This window comes from Bombina bombina, chromosome 2, assembly GCF_027579735.1.
Source record: "Bombina bombina isolate aBomBom1 chromosome 2, aBomBom1.pri, whole genome shotgun sequence".
Taxonomy (NCBI): domain Eukaryota; kingdom Metazoa; phylum Chordata; class Amphibia; order Anura; family Bombinatoridae; genus Bombina; species Bombina bombina.
The window spans coordinates 1424483424-1424501294 of record NC_069500.1 but is presented as its reverse complement, the minus strand read 5'-3'; positions in this window follow the sequence as shown (position 1 = coordinate 1424501294).

The window sequence follows — 17871 nt, the reverse complement described above, 5'->3', positions numbered from 1 at the left end:
TGCTGTACTGTTAGTACTAACTGTTATATTCCTGTATATGCTGCTATTATTAAGCTTCTGTAATGTTAGTACTAACTGTAACATTCCTGTTTATGCTGCTATTAAAACACTGTTGTACTGTTAGTACTAACTGTTATATCCCTGTATATGCTGCTTTTAACAAGCTACTGTACTGTCGGTACTAACTATTATATCCCTGTATATGCTGCTATTAACAAGCTGCTGTACTTTCAGTATTAACTGTTATATCCCTGTATATGCTGCTATTAATAAGCTGCTGTACTGTCAGCACTAACTGTTATATCCCTGTATATGCTGCTATTAACACGCTACTTACTGTCAGTACTAATTGTTATATCCCTGTATATGCTGCTATTAACACGCTACTTATTGTCAATACTAATTGTTATATCCCTGTATATGCTGCTATTAACAAACTGCTGTACTGTCTGTACTAACTGTTATATCCCTGTATAAGCTGCTATTAACAAGCTGCTGTATTGTCAGTATTAACTGTTACATCCCAGTATATGCTGCTATCAATAAGCTGCTGTACTGTTATTACTAACTGTTATATCCCTGTATATGCTGCTATTAACAACTACTGTACTGTCAGTATTAACTGTTATATCCCTGTATATGCTGCTATTAATAAGCTGCTGTGCTGTTAGTACTAACTGTTATATCCCTGTATATGCGGCTATCAATAAGCTGCTGTACTGTTAGTACTAACTGTTATATCCCTGTATATGCTGCTATTAACAAGCTGCTGTACTGTCAGTATTAACTATTATATCCCTGTATAAGCTGCTATCAATAAGCTGCTGTACTGTTATTTCTAACTGTTATATCCCTGTATATGCTGCTATTAACAACTACTGTACTGTCAGTATTAACTTTTATATCCCTGTATATACTGCTATTAACACGCTGCTGTACTGTTAGTACTAACTGTTATATCCTGCTATTAACAAGCTGCTGTACTGTTAGTACTAACTGTTATATCCCTGTATATGCTGCTATTATCAAGCCGCTGTACTGTTAGTACTAACTGTTATATACCTGTATATGCTGCTATCAATGAGCTTCTGTACTGTTAGTACTAATTTTTATATCCCTGTATATGCTGCTATCAACAAGCTGCTGTACTATCAGCAGTATCTGTTTATTTCCTTTATACACTGCTACTAACAAGATGCTGTACTGCTAGTACTAACTGTGATATCCCTGTATATGCTGCTATGAACAAGCTGTTGTACTGTTAGTACTAACTGTTACATTCCTGTATACAGGGAGTGCAGAATTATTAGGCAAATTAGTATTTTGACCACATCATCCTCTTTATGCATGTTGTCTTACTCCAAGCTGTATAGGCTCGAAAGCCTACTACAAATTAAGCATATTAGGTGATGTGCATCTCTGTAATGAGAAGGGGTGTGGTCTAATGACATCAACACCCTATATCAGGTGTGCATAATTATTAGGCAACTTCCTTTCCTTTGGCAAAATGGGTCAAAAGAAGGACTTGACAGGCTCAGAAAAGTCAAAAATAGTGAGATATCTTGCAGAGGGATGCAGCACTCTTAAAATTGCAAAGCTTCTGAAGCGTGATCATCGAACAATCAAGCGTTTCATTCAAAATAGTCAACAGGGTCGCAAGAAGCGTGTGGAAAAACCAAGGCGCAAAATAACTGCCCATGAACTGAGAAAAGTCAAGCGTGCAGCTGCCAAGATGCCACTTGCCACCAGTTTGGCCATATTTCAGAGCTGCAACATCACTGGAGTGCCCAAAAGCACAAGGTGTGCAATACTCAGAGACATGGCCAAGGTAAGAAAGGCTGAAAGACGACCACCACTGAACAAAACACACAAGCTAAAACGTCAAGACTGGGCCAAGAAATATCTCAAGACTGATTTTTCTAAGGTTTTATGGACTGATGAAATGAGAGTGAGTCTTGATGGGCCAGATGGATGGGCCCGTGGCTGGATTGGTAAAGGGCAGAGAGCTCCAGTCCGACTCAGACGCCAGCAAGGTGGAGTACTGGTTTGGGCTGGTATCATCAAAGATGAGCTTGTGGGGCCTTTTCAGGTTGAGGATGGAGTCAAGCTCAACTCCCAGTCCTACTGCCAGTTTCTGGAAGACACCTTGTTCAAGCAGTGGTACAGGAAGAAGTCTGCATCCTTCAAGAAAAACATGATTTTCATGCAGGACAATGCTCCATCACACGCGTCCAAGTACTCCACAGCGTGGCTGGCAAGAAAGGGTATAAAAGAAGAAAATCTAATGACATGGCCTCCTTGTTCACCTGATCTGAACCCCATTGAGAACCTGTGGTCCATCATCAAATGTGAGATTTACAAGGAGGGAAAACAGTACACCTCTCTGAACAGTGTCTGGGAGGCTGTGGTTGCTGCTGCACGCAATGTTGATGGTGAACAGATCAAAACACTGACAGAATCCATGGATGGCAGGCTTTTGAGTGTCCTTTCAAAGAAAGGTGGCTATATTGGTCACTGATTTGTTTTTGTTTTGTTTTTGAATGTCAGAAATGTATATTTGTGAATGTTGAGATGCTATATTGGTTTCACTGGTAAAAATAAATAATTGAAATGGGTATATATTTGTTTTTGTTAAGTTGCCTAATAATTATGCACAGTAATAGTCACCTGCACACACAGATATCCCCCTAAAATAGCTATAACTAAAAACAAACTAAAAACTACTTCCAAAACTATTCAGCTTTGATATTAATGAGTTTTTTGGGTTCATTGAGAACATGGTTGTTGTTCAATAATAAAATTAATCCTCAAAAATACAACTTGCCTAATAATTCTGCACTCCCTGTATGCTGCTATTAACAAGCCTGCTGTACTGTTAGTACTAACTGTTATATCCCTGTATAAGCTGCTGTCAACAAGCTGCTGTACTGTCAGTACTAACTGTTATATAATTGTATATGCTGCAATCAATAAGCTGCTTTACTGTTAGTACTAACTGTTATATCCCTGTATATGCTGCTATTAACAAGCTAATGTACTGTCAGTACTAACTGTTATATCCCTGTATATGCTACTATAAATCAACTGCTGTACTGTTAGTACTAAATGTTATAACCTTGTATGTGCTGCTATCAACAAGCTAATGTACTGTTAGTACTAACAGTTATATCTCTGTATATGCTGCTATCAACAAGCTGCTGTACTGTCAGTACCAACTGTTATATCCTGTATATGCTGCTATTAACAAACTGCTATAGTTTCAGTATATCCCTATATATTTTGGTATCAACAAGCTACTTACTGTCAGTACTATATGTTATATCCCTGTATATGCTGCTATTAATAAGCTGCTGTACTGTTAGTACAAACTGCTATATCCCTGTATATGCTGCTATTAACAAACTTCTGTACTGTTAGTGCTAACTGTTATATCCCTGTATATGCTGCTATTAACAAGCTGCTGTACTGTTAGTACTAACTGTTATATCCTGTATATGCTGCTGTCAACAAGCTGCTGTACTATCAGTACTAACTGTTATATCCTTGTATATGTTTCTATCAATAACCTACTGTACTATCACTACTAACTGTTATATCCCTGTATATGCTGCTATCAATAACCTACTGTAATGTCACTAGTGTTATATCCCTGTATATGTTGGTATCAACAAGCTACTTACTGTTAGTACTAATTGTTATATCCCTGTATATGCTGCTATTAACAAGCTGCTGTACTTTTAGTACTAACTGTTATTTCCCTGTATATGCTGCTTTTAACAAGCTGCTGTACTGTTAGTACTAACTGTTATATCATTGTATATGCTGGTATTAACAAGCTGCTGTACTGTTAGTACTAACTGTTATATCCCTGTGTATGCTGTTATCAACAAGCTCATTTACTGTCAGTACTAACTGTTATATCCCTGTATATGCTGCTATTAACAAGCTACAGTACTGCCACTACTAACTGTTATATCCCAATATATGCTGTTATCAACAAGCTCCTGTACTGTCAGTACTAACTGTTATTTTCCTGTGTATGCTGCTATTAACAAGCTGCTGTACTGTTAGTACTAACTGTTATATTCCTGTATATGCTGCTATTATTAAGCTTTTGTAATGTTAGTACTAACTGTAACATTCCGGTTTATGCTGCTATTAAAACACTGTTGTACTGTTAGTACTAACTGTTATATCCCTGTATATGCTGCTATTAACAAGCTCCTGTACTGTCAGTACTAACTATTATATCCCTGTATATGCTGCTATTAACAAGCTGCTGTACTGTCAGTATTAACTGTTATATCCCTGTATATGCTGCTATTAATAAGCTGCTGTACTGTCAGCACCAACTGTTATATCCCTGTATATGCTGCTATTAACACGCTACTTACTGTCAGTACTAATTGTTATATTCCTGTATATGCTGCTATTAACACGCTACTTATTGTCAATACTAATTGTTATATCCCTGTATATGCTGCTATTAACAAACTGCTGTACTGTCAGTACTAACTGTTATATCCCTGTATAAGCTGCTATTAACAAGCTGCTGTATTGTCAGTATTAACTGTTATATCCCTGTATATGCTGATATTTACAAGCTGCTGTACTGTTAGTACTAACTGTTATATTCTGCCATTAACAAGCCGCTGTACTGTTAGTACTAACTGTTATTTTCCTGTATATGCTGCTATTAATAAGCTGCTGTGCTGTTAGTACTAACTGTTATATCCCTGTATATGCGGCTATCAATAAGCTGCTGTACTGTTAGTACTAACTGTTATATCCCTGTATATGCTACTATTAACAAGCTGCTGTACTGTCAGTATTAACTGTTATATCCCTGTATAAGCTGCTATCAATAAGCTGCTGTACTGTTATTACTAACTGTTATATCCCTGTATATGCTGCTATTAACAACTACTGTACTGTCAGTATTAACTTTTATATCCCTGTATATACTGCTATTAACACACTGCTTTACTGTTAGTACTAACTGTTATATCCTGCTATTAACAAGCTGCTGTACTGCTAGTACTAACTGTTATTTCCCTGTATACGCTGCTATTAATAAGCTGCTGTGCTGATAGTACTAACTGTTATATCCCTGTATAAACTGCTATTAACAAGCTGCTGTACTGTTAGTACTAACTGTTATATCCCTGTATATGCTGCTATTAACAAGCTGCTGTAATGTTAATACTAACTGTTATATCCCTGTATATGCTGCTATTAACAAGCTGCTGTACTGTTAGTTCTAACTGTTATATCCCTGTATATGCTGCTATTAATAAGCTGCTGTACTGTTAGTACTAACTGTTATTTCCCTGTATATGCTGCTATTAACAAGCTGCTGTACTGTTAGTACTAACTATTATATCCCTGTATATACTGCTATTAACAAGCTGCTGTACTGTTAGTACTAACTGTTATATCCCTGTATATGCTGCTATTAACAAGCTGTTGTACCGTTAGTACTAACTGTTATATCCCTGTATATGTTGCTATTAACAAGCTGCTGTACTGTTAGTAGTAACTGTTATATCCCTGTATATGCAGCTATTAACAAGCTGCTGTACTGTTAGTACTAACTGTTATATCCCTGTATATGCTGCTATTAACAAGCTGTTGTACTGTTAGTACTAACTGTTATATTCCTGTATATGCTGCTATTAACAAGCTGCTGTACCTTTAGTACTAACTGTTATATCCCTGTATATGCTGCTATTAACAAGCTACTTATTGTCAATACTAATTGTTATATCCCTGTATATGCTGCTATTAACAAGCTGCTGTACTGTTAGTACTAACTGTTATATCCCTGTATATGCTGCTATCAATAAGCTGCTGTACTGTTAGTACTAACTGTTATATCCCTGTATATGCGGCTATCAATAAGCTGCTGTACTGTTAGTACTAACTGTTATATCTCTGTATATGCTGCTATTAACAACTGCTGTACTGTCAGTATTAACTGTTATATCCCTGTATATGCTGCTATCAATAAGCTGCTGTACTGTTAGTACTAACTGTAATATCCTTGTATATGCTGCTATTAACAAGCTACTTACTGTCAGTACAAATTGTTATATCCCTGTATATGCTGCTAATAACAAGCTGCTGTAATGTTTATACTAACTGTTATATCTCTGTATATGCTGCTATTAATAAGCTGCTGTACTGTTAGTACTAACTGTTATATCCCTGTATATGCTGCTATTAATAAGCTGCTGTACTGTTAGTACTAACTGATATTTCCCTGTATATGCTGCTATTAACAAGCTGCTGTACTGTTAGTACTAACTATTATATCCGTGTATATACTGCTATTAACAAGCTGCTGTACTGTTAGTACTAACTGTTATATCCCTGTATATGCTGCTATTAACAAGCTGCTGTACCGTTAGTACTAACTGTTATATTCCTGTGTATGCTGTTATCAACAAGCTCATTTACTGTCAGTACTAACTGTTATATCACTGTATATGCTGCTATTAACAAGCTACTGTACTGTCACTACTAACTGTTATATCCCAATATATGCTGTTATCAACAAGCTCCTGTACTGTCTGTACTAACTGTTATTTTCCTGTGTATGCTGCTATTAACAAGCTGCTGTACTGTTAGTACTAACTGTTATATTCCTGTATATGCTGCTATTATTAAGCTTCTGTAATGTTAGTACTAACTGTAACATTCCTGTTTATGCTGCTATTAAAACACTGCTGTACTGTTAGTACTAACTGTTATATCCCTGTATATGATGCTATTAACAAGCTACTGTACTGTCAGTACTAACTATTATATCCCTGTATATGCTGCTATTAACAAGATGCTGTACTGTCAGTATTAACTGTTATATCCCGGTATATGCTGCTATTAATAAGCTGCTGTACTGTCAGCACTAACTGTTACATCCCTGTATATGCTGCTATTAACACGCTACTTACTGTCAGTACTAATTGTTATATCCCTGTATATGCTGCTATTAACACGCTACTTATTGTCAATACTAATTGTTATATCCCTGTATATGCTGCTATTAACAAACTGCTGTACAGTCAGTACTAACTGTTATATCCCTGTATAAGCTGCTATTAACAAGCTGCTGTACTGTCAGTATTAACTGTTATATCCCAGTATATGCTGCTATCAATAAGCTGATGTACTGTTATTACTAACTGCTATATCCCTGTATACTGCATGCTGCTATTAACAACTACTGTACTGTCAGTATTAACTGTTATATCCCTGTATATGCTGCTATTTACACGCTGCTGTACTGTTAGTACTAACTGTTATATTCTGCTATTAACAAGCTGCTGTACTGCTAGTACTAACTGTTATTTTCCTGTATATGCTGCTATTAATAAGCTGCTGTGCTGTTAGTACTAACTGTTATATCCCTGTATATGCGGCTATCAATAAGCTGCTGTACTCTTAGTACTAACTGTTATATCCCTGTATATGCTGCTATTAACAAGCTGCTGTACTGTTATTACTAACTGTTATATCCCTGTATATGCTGCTATTAACACGTTACCTACTGTCAGTACTAATTGTTATATCCCTGTATATGCTGCTATCAACACGCTACTTACTGTCAGTACTAATTGTTATATTCCTGTATATGCTGCTATTATTAAGCTGCTGTAATGTTAGTACTAACTGTTACATTCCTGTATATGCTGCTATTAGCATACTGCTGTACTGTTAGTACTAACTGTTATATCCCTGTATAAGTTGCTATTAACAAGCTGCTGTACTGTTAGTACTAAATGTTATATCCCTGTATATGCTCTATTAACAAGCTACTGTACTGTCAGTACTAACTATTATATCCCTGTATATGCTGCTATTAACACCTGCTGTACTGTCAGTATTAACTGTTATATCCCTGTATATGCTGCTATTAATATGCTACTTACTGTCAGTACTAATTGTTATATCCCTGTATATGCTGCTATTAACACGCTACTTACTGCCAATACTAATTGTTATATCCCTGTATTTGCTGCTATTAACAAACTGCTGTACTGTTAGTACTAACTGTTATATCCCTGTATATGCTCCTATTAACAAGCTGCTCTACTGTTAGTACTAACTGTTATATCCCTGTATATGCTGCTATCAATAAGCTGCTGTACTGTTAGTACTAACTGTTATATCCCTGTATATGCTGCTATCAATAAGCTGCTGTACTGTTAGTACTAACTGTTATATCCCTGTATATGCTACTATTAACAACTACTGTACTGTCAGTATTAACTGTTATATCCTTGTATATGCTGCTATTGACACACTGCTGTAATGTTAGTACTAACTGTTATATTCCTGTATATGCTGCTATTAACAAGCTGCTGTACTACTAGTACTAACTGTTATATCCCTGTATATGCTGCTATTAATAAGCTTGCTGTGCTGTTAGTACTAACTGTTATATCCCTGTATAAACTGCTATTAACAAGCCTCTGTACTATTAGTACTAACTGTTGTATCCTTGTATATGCTGCTAGTAACAAGCTTCTTACTGTCAGGACAAATTGTTATATCCCTGTATATGCTGCTATTAACAAGCTGCTGTAATGTTAGTACTAACTGTTATATCCCTGTATATGCTGCTATTAACAAGCTGCTGTACTGTTAGTACTGTTATATCCCTGTATATGCTGCAATCAACAAGCTCCTGTACTGTTAGTACTAACTGTTATATCCCTGTATATGCTGCTATTAACAAGCTGCTGTACTGTTAGTACTAGTTGTTATATCCCTGTATATGCTGCTATTAACACGCTACTTACTGTCAGCACTAATTGTTATATTCCTGTAAACGCTGCTATTAACAAGCTGCTGTACTGTTAGTACTAACTGATATATCCCTGTATATGCTGCTATTAACAAGCTGCTGTACTGTCAGTATTAACTGTTATATCCCTGTATATGCTGCTATTAATAAGCTGCTGTACTGTTAGTATTAACTGTTATATCTCTGCATATGCTGCTATTAATAAGCAGCTGTACTGTTAGTGCTAACTGTTATATCCCTGTATATGCTGCTATCAATAACCTACTGTAATGTCACTAGTGTTATATCCCTGTATATGTTGGTATCAACAAGCTACTTACTGTTAGTACTAATTGTTATATCCCTGTATATGCTGCTATTAACAAGCTGCTGTACTTTTAGTACTAACTGTTATTTCCCTGTATATGCTGCTTTTAACAAGCTGCTGTACTGTTAGTACTAACTGTTATATCATTGTATATGCTGGTATTAACAAGCTGCTGTACTGTTAGTACTAACTGTTATATCCCTGTGTATGCTGTTATCAACAAGCTCATTTACTGTCAGTACTAACTGTTATATCCCTGTATATGCTGCTATTAACAAGCTACAGTACTGCCACTACTAACTGTTATATCCCAATATATGCTGTTATCAACAAGCTCCTGTACTGTCAGTACTAACTGTTATTTTCCTGTGTATGCTGCTATTAACAAGCTGCTGTACTGTTAGTACTAACTGTTATATTCCTGTATATGCTGCTATTATTAAGCTTTTGTAATGTTAGTACTAACTGTAACATTCCGGTTTATGCTGCTATTAAAACACTGTTGTACTGTTAGTACTAACTGTTATATCCCTGTATATGCTGCTATTAACAAGCTCCTGTACTGTCAGTACTAACTATTATATCCCTGTATATGCTGCTATTAACAAGCTGCTGTACTGTCAGTATTAACTGTTATATCCCTGTATATGCTGCTATTAATAAGCTGCTGTACTGTCAGCACCAACTGTTATATCCCTGTATATGCTGCTATTAACACGCTACTTACTGTCAGTACTAATTGTTATATTCCTGTATATGCTGCTATTAACACGCTACTTATTGTCAATACTAATTGTTATATCCCTGTATATGCTGCTATTAACAAACTGCTGTACTGTCAGTACTAACTGTTATATCCCTGTATAAGCTGCTATTAACAAGCTGCTGTATTGTCAGTATTAACTGTTATATCCCTGTATATGCTGATATTTACAAGCTGCTGTACTGTTAGTACTAACTGTTATATTCTGCCATTAACAAGCCGCTGTACTGTTAGTACTAACTGTTATTTTCCTGTATATGCTGCTATTAATAAGCTGCTGTGCTGTTAGTACTAACTGTTATATCCCTGTATATGCGGCTATCAATAAGCTGCTGTACTGTTAGTACTAACTGTTATATCCCTGTATATGCTACTATTAACAAGCTGCTGTACTGTCAGTATTAACTGTTATATCCCTGTATAAGCTGCTATCAATAAGCTGCTGTACTGTTATTACTAACTGTTATATCCCTGTATATGCTGCTATTAACAACTACTGTACTGTCAGTATTAACTTTTATATCCCTGTATATACTGCTATTAACACACTGCTTTACTGTTAGTACTAACTGTTATATCCTGCTATTAACAAGCTGCTGTACTGCTAGTACTAACTGTTATTTCCCTGTATACGCTGCTATTAATAAGCTGCTGTGCTGATAGTACTAACTGTTATATCCCTGTATAAACTGCTATTAACAAGCTGCTGTACTGTTAGTACTAACTGTTATATCCCTGTATATGCTGCTATTAACAAGCTGCTGTAATGTTAATACTAACTGTTATATCCCTGTATATGCTGCTATTAACAAGCTGCTGTACTGTTAGTTCTAACTGTTATATCCCTGTATATGCTGCTATTAATAAGCTGCTGTACTGTTAGTACTAACTGTTATTTCCCTGTATATGCTGCTATTAACAAGCTGCTGTACTGTTAGTACTAACTATTATATCCCTGTATATACTGCTATTAACAAGCTGCTGTACTGTTAGTACTAACTGTTATATCCCTGTATATGCTGCTATTAACAAGCTGTTGTACCGTTAGTACTAACTGTTATATCCCTGTATATGTTGCTATTAACAAGCTGCTGTACTGTTAGTAGTAACTGTTATATCCCTGTATATGCAGCTATTAACAAGCTGCTGTACTGTTAGTACTAACTGTTATATCCCTGTATATGCTGCTATTAACAAGCTGTTGTACTGTTAGTACTAACTGTTATATTCCTGTATATGCTGCTATTAACAAGCTGCTGTACCTTTAGTACTAACTGTTATATCCCTGTATATGCTGCTATTAACAAGCTACTTATTGTCAATACTAATTGTTATATCCCTGTATATGCTGCTATTAACAAGCTGCTGTACTGTTAGTACTAACTGTTATATCCCTGTATATGCTGCTATCAATAAGCTGCTGTACTGTTAGTACTAACTGTTATATCCCTGTATATGCGGCTATCAATAAGCTGCTGTACTGTTAGTACTAACTGTTATATCTCTGTATATGCTGCTATTAACAACTGCTGTACTGTCAGTATTAACTGTTATATCCCTGTATATGCTGCTATCAATAAGCTGCTGTACTGTTAGTACTAACTGTAATATCCTTGTATATGCTGCTATTAACAAGCTACTTACTGTCAGTACAAATTGTTATATCCCTGTATATGCTGCTAATAACAAGCTGCTGTAATGTTTATACTAACTGTTATATCTCTGTATATGCTGCTATTAATAAGCTGCTGTACTGTTAGTACTAACTGTTATATCCCTGTATATGCTGCTATTAATAAGCTGCTGTACTGTTAGTACTAACTGATATTTCCCTGTATATGCTGCTATTAACAAGCTGCTGTACTGTTAGTACTAACTATTATATCCGTGTATATACTGCTATTAACAAGCTGCTGTACTGTTAGTACTAACTGTTATATCCCTGTATATGCTGCTATTAACAAGCTGCTGTACCGTTAGTACTAACTGTTATATTCCTGTGTATGCTGTTATCAACAAGCTCATTTACTGTCAGTACTAACTGTTATATCACTGTATATGCTGCTATTAACAAGCTACTGTACTGTCACTACTAACTGTTATATCCCAATATATGCTGTTATCAACAAGCTCCTGTACTGTCTGTACTAACTGTTATTTTCCTGTGTATGCTGCTATTAACAAGCTGCTGTACTGTTAGTACTAACTGTTATATTCCTGTATATGCTGCTATTATTAAGCTTCTGTAATGTTAGTACTAACTGTAACATTCCTGTTTATGCTGCTATTAAAACACTGCTGTACTGTTAGTACTAACTGTTATATCCCTGTATATGATGCTATTAACAAGCTACTGTACTGTCAGTACTAACTATTATATCCCTGTATATGCTGCTATTAACAAGATGCTGTACTGTCAGTATTAACTGTTATATCCCTGTATATGCTGCTATTAATAAGCTGCTGTACTGTCAGCACTAACTGTTACATCCCTGTATATGCTGCTATTAACACGCTACTTACTGTCAGTACTAATTGTTATATCCCTGTATATGCTGCTATTAACACGCTACTTATTGTCAATACTAATTGTTATATCCCTGTATATGCTGCTATTAACAAACTGCTGTACAGTCAGTACTAACTGTTATATCCCTGTATAAGCTGCTATTAACAAGCTGCTGTACTGTCAGTATTAACTGTTATATCCCAGTATATGCTGCTATCAATAAGCTGATGTACTGTTATTACTAACTGCTATATCCCTGTATACTGCATGCTGCTATTAACAACTACTGTACTGTCAGTATTAACTGTTATATCCCTGTATATGCTGCTATTTACACGCTGCTGTACTGTTAGTACTAACTGTTATATTCTGCTATTAACAAGCTGCTGTACTGCTAGTACTAACTGTTATTTTCCTGTATATGCTGCTATTAATAAGCTGCTGTGCTGTTAGTACTAACTGTTATATCCCTGTATATGCGGCTATCAATAAGCTGCTGTACTCTTAGTACTAACTGTTATATCCCTGTATATGCTGCTATTAACAAGCTGCTGTACTGTTATTACTAACTGTTATATCCCTGTATATGCTGCTATTAACACGTTACCTACTGTCAGTACTAATTGTTATATCCCTGTATATGCTGCTATCAACACGCTACTTACTGTCAGTACTAATTGTTATATTCCTGTATATGCTGCTATTATTAAGCTGCTGTAATGTTAGTACTAACTGTTACATTCCTGTATATGCTGCTATTAGCATACTGCTGTACTGTTAGTACTAACTGTTATATCCCTGTATAAGTTGCTATTAACAAGCTGCTGTACTGTTAGTACTAAATGTTATATCCCTGTATATGCTCTATTAACAAGCTACTGTACTGTCAGTACTAACTATTATATCCCTGTATATGCTGCTATTAACACCTGCTGTACTGTCAGTATTAACTGTTATATCCCTGTATATGCTGCTATTAATATGCTACTTACTGTCAGTACTAATTGTTATATCCCTGTATATGCTGCTATTAACACGCTACTTACTGCCAATACTAATTGTTATATCCCTGTATTTGCTGCTATTAACAAACTGCTGTACTGTTAGTACTAACTGTTATATCCCTGTATATGCTCCTATTAACAAGCTGCTCTACTGTTAGTACTAACTGTTATATCCCTGTATATGCTGCTATCAATAAGCTGCTGTACTGTTAGTACTAACTGTTATATCCCTGTATATGCTGCTATCAATAAGCTGCTGTACTGTTAGTACTAACTGTTATATCCCTGTATATGCTACTATTAACAACTACTGTACTGTCAGTATTAACTGTTATATCCTTGTATATGCTGCTATTGACACACTGCTGTAATGTTAGTACTAACTGTTATATTCCTGTATATGCTGCTATTAACAAGCTGCTGTACTACTAGTACTAACTGTTATATCCCTGTATATGCTGCTATTAATAAGCTTGCTGTGCTGTTAGTACTAACTGTTATATCCCTGTATAAACTGCTATTAACAAGCCTCTGTACTATTAGTACTAACTGTTGTATCCTTGTATATGCTGCTAGTAACAAGCTTCTTACTGTCAGGACAAATTGTTATATCCCTGTATATGCTGCTATTAACAAGCTGCTGTAATGTTAGTACTAACTGTTATATCCCTGTATATGCTGCTATTAACAAGCTGCTGTACTGTTAGTACTGTTATATCCCTGTATATGCTGCAATCAACAAGCTCCTGTACTGTTAGTACTAACTGTTATATCCCTGTATATGCTGCTATTAACAAGCTGCTGTACTGTTAGTACTAGTTGTTATATCCCTGTATATGCTGCTATTAACACGCTACTTACTGTCAGTACTAATTGTTATATTCCTGTAAACGCTGCTATTAACAAGCTGCTGTACTGTTAGTACTAACTGATATATCCCTGTATATGCTGCTATTAACAAGCTGCTGTACTGTCAGTATTAACTGTTATATCCCTGTATATGCTGCTATTAATAAGCTGCTGTACTGTTAGTATTAACTGTTATATCTCTGCATATGCTGCTATTAATAAGCAGCTGTACTGTTAGTGCTAACTGTTATATCCCTGTATATGCTGCTATTAACAAGCTGCTGTACAGTTAGTACTAACTATTATATCCCTGTATATGCTGCTATTAACAAGCTGCTGCACTGTTAGTACTAACTGTTATATCCCTGTATATGCTGCTATTAACAAGCTGCTGTACTGTTAGTACTAACTGTTATATCCCTGTATATGCTGCTATTAACAAGCTGCTGAACTGTTAGTACTAACTGTTATATCCCTGTATATGCTGCTATTAACAAGCTGCTGTGCTGTTAGTACTAACTGTTATATCCCTGTATATGCTGCTATTAACAAGCTGCTGTACAGTTAGTACTAACTGTTATATCCCTGTATATGCTGCTATTAACAAGCTGCTGTACAGTTAGTACTAACTGTTATATCCCAGTATATGCTGAAATTAATAAGCTGCTGTGCTGTTAGTACTAACTGTTATATCCCTGTATATGCTGCTATTAACAAGCTGTTGTACTGTTAGTACTAACTGTTATATTCCTGTATATGCTGCTATTAACAAGCTGCTGAACTGTTAGTACTAACTGTTATATCCCTGTATATGCTGCTATTAACAAGTTGCTGTACTGTTAGTACTAACTATTATATCCCTGTATATGCTGCTATTTACACGCTGCTGTACTGTTAGTACTAACTGTTATATCCCTGTATATGCTGCTATTAATAAGCTGCTGTACTATCAGTACTAACTGTTATATCCCTGTATATCCTGCTATTAACAAGCTTCTGAACTAACTGTTATATCCCTGTATATTCTGCTATTAATATACTGCTGTACTGTTAGTTTCTTTATATCCCTGTATATGCTGCTATTAATATACTGCTGTACTATTAGTACTGTTATATCCCTGTATATGCTGCTATTAATATACTGCTGTACTGTTAGTACTAACTGTTATATTCCTGTATATGCTGCTATTAACACGCTGCTGTACTGTTAGTACTAACTGTTATACCCCTGTGTATGCTGCTATTAACACGCTGCTGTACTGTCAGTATTAACTGTTATATCCCTGTATATGCTGCTATTAAAAAGTGACTGCACTGTCACTACTAACTGTTATATCCCTGTATGTGCTGCTATTAACAAGCTGCTGTACTGTCAGTACTAACTGTTATATCCCTGTGTATGCTGCTATTAACAAGCTGCTGTACTGTCAGTACTAACTGTTATATCCCTATATATGCTGCTATTAACAAGCTGCTGTACTATCAGTACCAACTGTTATATCCCTGTATATGCTGCTATTAACAAGCCACTGTACTGTCAGTACCAACTGTTATATCCCTGTATATGCTGCTATTAACAAGCTGCTGTACAGTTAGTACTAACTGTTATATCCCTGTATATGCTGCTATTAACAAGCTGTTGTACTGTTAGTAGTAACTGTTATATCCTTGTATATGCTGCTATTAATAAGCTGCTGTGCTGTTAGTACTAACTGTTATATCCCTGTATAAACTGCTATTAACAAGCTGCTGTACTGTTAGTACTAACTGTTATATCCCTGTATATGCTGCTATTAACAAGCCACTGTACTGTCAGTACCAACAGTTATATCCCTGTATATGCTGCTATTAACAAGCTGCTGTACTGTTAGTACTAACTGTTATATCCCTGTATATGCTGCTATTAACAAGCTGTTATACTATTAGTAGTAACTGTTATATCCTTGTAAATGCTGCTATTAATAAGCTGCTGTGCTGTTAGTACTAACTGTTATATCACTGTATAAACTGCTATTAACAAGCTGCTGTACTGTTAGTACTAACTGTTATATCCCTGTATATGCTGCTATTAACAAGCCACTGTACTCTCAGTACCAACTGTTATATCCCTGTATATGCTGCTATTAACAAGCTGCTGTACTGTTAGTACTAACTGTTATATTCCTGTATATGCTGCTATTAACAAGCTGTTGTACTGTTAGTAGTAACTATTATATCCTTGTATATGCTGCTATTAACAAGCTGCTGTACTGTTAGTACTAACTGTTATATCCCTGTATATGCTGCTATTAACACCTGCTGTACTGTCAGTATTAACTGTTATATCCCTGTATATGCTGCTATTAATAAGCTGCTGTGCTGTCAGCACTAACTGTTATATCCCTGTATATGCTGCTATTAACATGCTACTTACTGTCAGTACTAATTGTTATATCCCTGTATATGCTGCTATTAACACGCTACTTACTGTCAATACTAATTGTTATATCCCTGTATATGCTGCTATTAACAAACTGCTGTACTGTTAGTACTAACTGTTATATCCCTGTATATGCTGCTATTAACAAGCTGCTCTACTGTTAGTACTAACTGTTATATCCCTGTATATGCTGCTATCAATAAGCTGCTGTACTGTTAGTACTTACTGTTATATCCCTGTATATACGGCTATCAATAAGCTGCTGTACTGTTAGTACTAACTGTTATATCGCTGTATACGCTGCTATTAAAAAGCTGCTGTACTGTCAGTATTAACTGTTATATCCCTGTATATGCTGCTATTAACAACTACTGTACTGCCAGTATTAACTGTTATATCCCTGTATATGCTGCTATTGACACACTGCTGTACTGTTAGTACTAACAGTTATATTCCTGTATTTGCTGCTATTAACAAGCTGCTGTACTGCTAGTACTAACTGTTATATCCCTGTATATGTTGCTATTAATAAGCTTGCTGTGCTGTTAGTACTAACTGTTATATCCCTGTATAAACTGCTATTAACAAGCCGCTGTACTGTTAGTACTAACTGTTATATCCTTGTACATGCTGCTATGAACAAACTACTTACTGTCAGGACTATTTGTTATATCCCTGTATATGCTGCTATTAACAAGCTGCTGTAATGTTAGTACTGTTATATCACTGTATATGCTGCTATCAACAAGCTGTTGTACTGTTAGTAGTAACTGTTATATCCTTGTATATGCTGCTATTAATAAGTTGCTGTGCTGTTAGTACTAACTGTTATATCCCTGTATAAACTGCCATTAACAAGCTGCTGTACTGTTAGTACTAACTGTTATATCCCTGTATATGCTGCTATTAACAAGCCACTGTACTGTCAGTACCAACTGTTATACCCCTCTATATGCTGCTATTAACAAGCTGCTGTACTGTTAGTACTAACTGTTATATGCCTGTATATGCTGCTATTAACAAGGTGTTGTACTGTTAGTAGTAACTGTTATATCCTTGTATATGCTGCTATTAATATGCTGCTGTGCTGTTAGTACTAACTGTTATATCCCTGTATAAACTGCTATTAACAAGCTGCTGTACTGTTAGTACTAACTGTTATATCCCTGTATATGCTGCTATTAACAAGCCACTGTACTCTCAGTACCAAC